The 6,900-nt window shown below is 35.0% G+C and overlaps 1 non-coding gene and 1 pseudogene across 1 annotated transcript; one reads left to right on the forward strand and one right to left on the reverse strand.

The window, feature by feature from the left end:
- Window positions 1-788: 788 nt before the first annotated feature.
- Window positions 789-861, forward strand: TRNAA-UGC (transfer RNA alanine (anticodon UGC)). Its single transcript has one exon. It is a non-coding gene; the product is annotated as a tRNA-Ala (tRNA).
- Window positions 862-1,448: 587 nt separating this feature from the next.
- Window positions 1,449-6,878, reverse strand: LOC129322531 (probable methyltransferase PMT4; annotated as a pseudogene).
- Window positions 6,879-6,900: the final 22 nt, after the last annotated feature.

Here is a 6,900-nt window from a genome sequence, read left to right on the forward strand (position 1 = left end):
CAACATATCATATATATAGGCAATGATTTTTTTCATATTATTTTTTAAAATAAAATTTAAATATAAACATATATTATTTTTCTTAATGAATTTATGTTTGTGATTTCAATTAATAGGTCATATGATATTAACAAATAATATATATTCAAAATATTTTTATAAAAAACTAACAAATAATTGATTTACAAATTATAACAAACTTCATTTGTAAATTTTAAGAAAGATTTACATTATTTTTTTAAATGTAAAGAACAAATTATAACCTGTCATTTTTGTGGGTTAGGCTAGCCTAACTCATTTTTTAAAATGAGTTAATTCTTTCAGCCCGACTTATCAAAATTGGTGGGTTGAACAGGCTAGCTTATGAACTCAACCCATTTTTTTAGCTCAAATACATTTGCTCCTTTTTTTATTTTATTTTTTTATTTCATTTATCAATCTACTTCTTTGTTTTATACTTATTTATTTATATTTTTATTTCTAAAAATTATATTTTAAGTTAAGTTCAATAAAACATCTCCCTAATATTTTTAATTATTTTATTTTTTATTTAACCTAATTAACTTATAAAATTTTTAAATTGAAATTTTACACTTTGGGGCCAGCAAAAGGAGGGAAAAATCAGATTTCATTATGCTTTATCTGGAATTTTGTTGCTCCACGGACCTTGGTTGACAGGCTCCCTAATTTTTTATCCCAAAGTTTGATTGGGGTCTTGAGGAATAAATAAGTTACCATGTAAATTTGTTTTCCCTCTATTATGTAACTAAACAAAGAAATCACAACTTGGGGATGTAGCTCAAATGGTAGAGCGCTCGCTTTGCATGCGAGAGGTACAGGGTTCGATCCCCTGCATCTCCACTACTCACTTTTATTAAAAGCGCTTTGATCCTTTCATCGACGCCGAACTCGAAGCAATAAAATAGACAGAGAAAATCATTCCCAAACTTTCACCGTCAAACGTTCGGGATTTGATTATAATAAATTTTTTGCAGTACAGTTCCAATGAGGAAGGTGTGATCATGTTTGAGGTTGTTGGGAAAAAAGTTTAGGGATAGAAGAAGAAACAGAACTCCATAGCAGACGTATTCGAGTCCAGAGAGATGAACAGAAGATGGCTACAAGAGATAGAAGAACAAATAAAGCTCAAAAGCACCATTGAAGGCTCTATTGAGTTATGACTGAATATGTCTTGAAAATCTGAGGCTATGCTGAATTATGCTGTGCAATGACTTCAAAGTACAGCAAATTTTTTATCATATAACTGATGGAAGATTTAATCCGGGGCAAAAAAGTAGCATTATTTGCTAGAAAAGAAAATTCTTCATTGTTACAAGGCTATATTTTTTCTGGAGTTTTATTTGTGCCTAGATGATATTTGCATTCGCACAAAATTGAGGGAGGAGGATCATGGCACCTTGTAGATACGATGAATAATAAATAGTTCAGAGTTGCAATATCAAAATTTCATTCTTGAATTTTGTGGCCATTCACAATCTTGGTCAAAAAATAGTGATTGTTTGACAGATGCTTCGAGTCCAATGGTGATCAATGAAGAAATCATACAGAAAAAATTGCTAAAACATATTGGATGAATGAATTACAAACAAACTGCTTTGGTCAAAAAGGAAACCAAAAAAAGAAATAAAAAAATCTGTGGCTAGCTTCCAAAGAATTTTTAGTCTAAAACTTCCTCATCCTTGTTCCAATTGTGGACATGGGGAAACACATCAAAGCTCTGGGTGCTATATACATTGCTGTGCCGACCAAACAATTTATCCTCTGAAATTATACAATTAATTTCATCAGTGTTACAACAAATCACTGCAGGTCAGAACAAAAATAAATTGATGTACTTTTTACTATGCTCCAAATGAGTTTATTTCATATCTACAGATATCAGGAATTTGCAGTTTCTCAACCTTACATCATTGTCCAAGCCTACAATATTACAAAAGGGAATTGCAGTTCTTCATGTAGAATTTCCTTTGAGTGCTTCATTTACAATTTCTGATAACAGTCATACTATGATCAATCCAGATCCTATGTCTCACAGGTCCAATGTGATGCTCTTAATCCTCTATTTAATTTAATTTTAGGGTAAAATCACACTATGGTTTAAACTATTCTCTTCACATTTCTTACTTTTTCCAGTTACCACTTAATCACCTTGTAATATTTTGTATTAATTTTAACATTAATTAGATATGTTTTTCATCCGTTGTACAGTCTGAAGTGAGCTGTATTATTCATAAGTTACTATAAATTTTAGATTATATAAATTGATAATCCAAGTGGAAGTTAAAACAACAAGCATTCACTATCTTTCACTTATACCTTGAAAGTCATTCAAGGCTATCATGAAGATGAAGCTGATGTTTCAAAATTGAAACCATATGCTTAATTCCAATAATGGCCTCATATCACTGAAAATGTTCCACTATTCATACCTAGTTAGTAACAGAAAAATCCACATGAGCGTTTAATGGGGGCACAATTTTCCATTAATTTTTTACCAAACTAAATGCCACTGTCAAAATGACAAACTTAAAATATTTACCAGAGCAAAAAAAGAAATTGGGTTCTTTAACCATGGTGAGACGTGTCGGAGCTCAATCAATCATTTTTCACAAAAGGTTTCTGGCAAACAAGTAGTAGCCATTCACTGCCATCCTGAAGGTCAATTACCCTTCCTTCCCAACGCATCTGTGTTGCAAGCGTGCGGCCAATCTCTATAGCTCCCTTGTTATCAGAAAGAATGATCCATCCCTATCAAGCAATGAAACCAGAAGTTCAATCTGTTAGGTTGCTAGAGTTGGACCATTCCAGTATACCTATAGTCTGACACCCGCAGTACCACAGCATTCTAATTTCAAAAAGAAGTATTTGAAGGGTGCATGAGAATAAACGGCCATGCATCATTAAGGTCAAATAAATGAAAGTAAAGAGTCTTCGAAACCAGCATTTCCAGAGGATAAGATCAAATGCAAGACGGAGGGGAATAGTTGGGATTGGAAGGGGGAAAATTAATGTTCTGCTTAATATCGAATCATATTGTCTATATGATCATAATATAAAATCCAACTTACCACAACATAAAACTTTCTGCAATCATGATAATCGATAAAGGGACATGATTACCTCTGGTCGCAGTATTCTATCCATCTCCAAAAATAAGTCTTTCATGCTGCACCTATCCGAAGCCAGATAAGAGAGAAGTCCATTTGCATGAAGCATATCATACGTCCGAGGGTAGGTTGGGAAAGGCTCGCACCTGCACATGAACAAGTGGATTACAGAAAAATGAATTTTCCTGAAGCTCATGAACAATGAGTTTATTTTAGAAGAGATTGAGGAGTTTCATGGATGATGAAGATAATGAAAAGCGCATAAAATGTGGATCTTTTTGCCGAACTAGATTTCCCAGTAGACTTGGAGGTTTCAGGGTAACAATCGGATGCGTCAATACTGTTTCTTCTCAAGAGAAAAGGAAAAGAAGACTTGAATGAACAAGAGCATACCAGTCATGAAGAACACCGGCAAACCCTCTATCTAGTATAAGAGGAAGTGTATTAGAAGCCTGGACAGGAACAACGTTCATTACCCACACTGATTTTCTTCGTTCTAGCAGAGCATGATTAAAACCCCCATATTTAGCACTCATGTCCATCACATTACGTAACATGTTAAATGGAGGCAGTGGATCTTCATCTCCTAGCCTTTTGGATGGTCGGAGAAAATTAAGGGTGTAAGCAAAGACCAAAAGTTGCTGACAGCTGATCTCCAAAATTGCATGTCTTGATAGAAATCTGTAGGCTCAACTCCTGCAGTGCTATGAAGAGATAAGTGCAAAGGCAAAACATGGTACAACATGAGGATGAAAATTGAGTGGTGAAGCAAGGAGAAGATAATCAGAATCTGTTTAAAAAGATACTTTCCGTGAATTTTAAGTTCGGCTGTGCTCAATACAGGTACAGATCTGTTCTGTATTGGTATCCAGCGCTTGCTAGAGGTCCCGCTTATACATGGCACGAGAGGCTTGTAATATGACTGAGCATCACCCCCTTCTTTACAAAGTGGTACAGAATCCTGCTTACTACAAAATTTAAAAACACATACGTCACTAACTTCTGTCAAGTTATAGTAGGAACTCTACAAAGGACAACTAATAGTTGTAAACTTGATATCAATAATCTTCCATAACGGTTAATTACTATGATGAAACAAAGCAAACATTCACATTTTTCAATATCCCTTACCGTGCTGAATAGCATTTAGTATCAGCAGTCTTCTGCCAGATAAAAGTCTCATCCTGCTGAGCTAGAAGAGTCCAACAGATTTTTTGGGCCAGCTCTTCCATTGGGTTCAACATGATTCTCTTTTTCAGGTTTACCTGCGATGCACCTCTTATTGCCTGCTTGTGGGTGAAGTTAAAACAAAGTATCCTCCAGGTTTAAGAACACGGTCAACCTCTATAAGGAATAGACCATCTGTAGAATAAAGTCATTGTCAGTAAGAAAAAATGTTCACAGAACTTCCTACATGAGCTAAATAATGAAGAACTAATAAATTGCAGTGAAGTATTCATAAAGTATTGAAAAAAGGCATAATGCCAAAGGCATTACTCTAGAGAGTAAGGGCAGGTGTCACTTCTTCATAACAACATTCAAGTCTCCATCCCAACCTCTTACTTGATTGGGGTATAATTATATATTTGAACAAAAATAGCATTTGCTTAAACTAAACACAATTGATACTAAAACCAAGATATGAATTCACCACTAAAATATAAACAAAATAAATACAGCACGTAAAGGCTACAGGCCAAAAACTGTGAAGATCTAAAATGTCAGCTAGAAAGTGACCCAGTGCATGGTTCAGTGATTTCCACTTTCTGTCAAGTTACTGCAGATATAATAACGCATAAAGGCTACTGTGGAAGCCTTCAAAAAATGACAGAGAGATTACCAATTTCTTGATTAAATGGGGGAAAGTACCTGTTGGCCTTTATCCTATTTTTATGTTTTTTAACAAAACTAATTCCATCTCCCTTGTCAACATTTATTCTTTACCCCTTAATTGTATTCACATGACAACAGCATGATAAATCCCAGAAAGATCAGGTACCAATACCCCAAACTCAGTGCATTGACAGTGGACTCTGAGCAAATACTTGTACTCTAAGAAGCAGAGACAGTGACACTGACACTGACATGGGCCACTAATGCCAATACCAGCTGGAACATAAACAGTCAATGTGATGGCAAAGCAAATCTAAGGAGTCAGGTTCTTTTTGAATTCTCACATTGTGTCTAATACTAGGAATCCAGCATATGTCAAAGAAGGTTTAGAAAAACGTGTCAAAGAAAGAAATGGATCTGATATAAATGTGCCAGTTTCATAGGCTGTACTAGTGCATCCCCATGTCTCCTAGTACTTGGAATGCCTAACCTCTAGGTTCCAGCTTAAATTTGTGCATTGACATACAAGGTCCTCGTTAATAAATAAATATTGCATATCAATAAGATTTCACCTTGTATCTCCCACTTGCTGACTCAAGAAAACCGCAAGCATCAATCAGAACCTGCAAAACTTTTTCAGTAACATTAAAAATAAATTGACATCAGCTGTAAATCAAGTTTTGGATGCTTCTGTACTATGTTTCAGCTCAAATCTCAAAGCCTCAAACATTTTCCTCATTGATCATCCATCCACCATATATATTATTTCAGGAGTTACTGAGGTTGAATAACTAATTTTTCCATGGAGAGAAATAATATATATTTTCTTAGGTTCTATGACACCAATGATGCAGCACCCTCAAAATCAGTCTATTCTCTTATTCTCTAACCTTAATCTAGAACAACTTTTGACAACTAAAACCCCACCCTCAACTTTAATTAATGAATGATGAATACATTCATCAGTAGGTAAGGCAATAAACAGGAAAAACTAGTTTGCAGGTAATAAGTCAAGCAAAAAGTCTAGGAAAGAAATGAAGTGTGAATTTTAAGATGTCAAAGGAATTTACTACTGAGGGTAGATTAATGCCTCTTAAATCTATAATTACCTTTCTCGTCCCACATGATACCACTCTGAGCACAGTGAATCATATCAAATGATAACAAAGGAAATGGAAGCTGTCTTGTAATAAAGTTGCCAATCACTGCAGGAAGACCCCTCTCAAGGGTCAATTGAACCTGGCTGCCAGTAGCCTCATACGCAGCAATACAAATTGCCATTAGATTCAATGTGGCTAAATGAGCTCCAAAGCTACCAAATCCACAATCAATGTCTAGTATAGTCCGGATCTGTCATAATGCCACAAATATAAATATTTCACAATATATGATGCTACAGAATTATCATGGTCCTGGTGATAGCTGAAAATAGAATATAGGCAGCTAAATAATGTATTCTTTCCTATTTTACTATAACAGAGCTATTTTGAATAGATCCTGTGCCTATCAAACATTATTGTTCACCAAAGAACTATTTGAGACAGAAGACTTACACCAGCTTGAGAAAATTCAGTGTCACTGCCTAGCCCTATCATCTCAGCCAGTTGACGAGAGTACTCTTTGACCCACCAAGATTAAACCATCATCTGAATGAAAAGCAATTTGATTTTCTCTAACAGCATCAACCTAGATAATATTTTACAAGAGATTTAGATAGTGAAAACATATTCATTGTAAAACCATAATGGAGAAAGACATTGTAACAATGGTGGTGCTTTAATTGATAGTCATTTATAAAGGCTTAAACCAATATTCTGGCCACTTCCCCACCCTAGCAGCTATATAAAGAAATACCTTTTGGTCAGACTTCCAGAAGAAAGAAATTGGTCTTTGGATATCTTCACGTTTCCACTCCATATAACATCCCTACCAGCTGCCC

Source organism: Prosopis cineraria, unplaced genomic scaffold (genome assembly GCF_029017545.1).
Source record: "Prosopis cineraria cultivar Desert tree isolate PC_DT_omini unplaced genomic scaffold, ASM2901754v1 PC10, whole genome shotgun sequence".
Lineage (NCBI taxonomy): Eukaryota > Viridiplantae > Streptophyta > Magnoliopsida > Fabales > Fabaceae > Prosopis > Prosopis cineraria.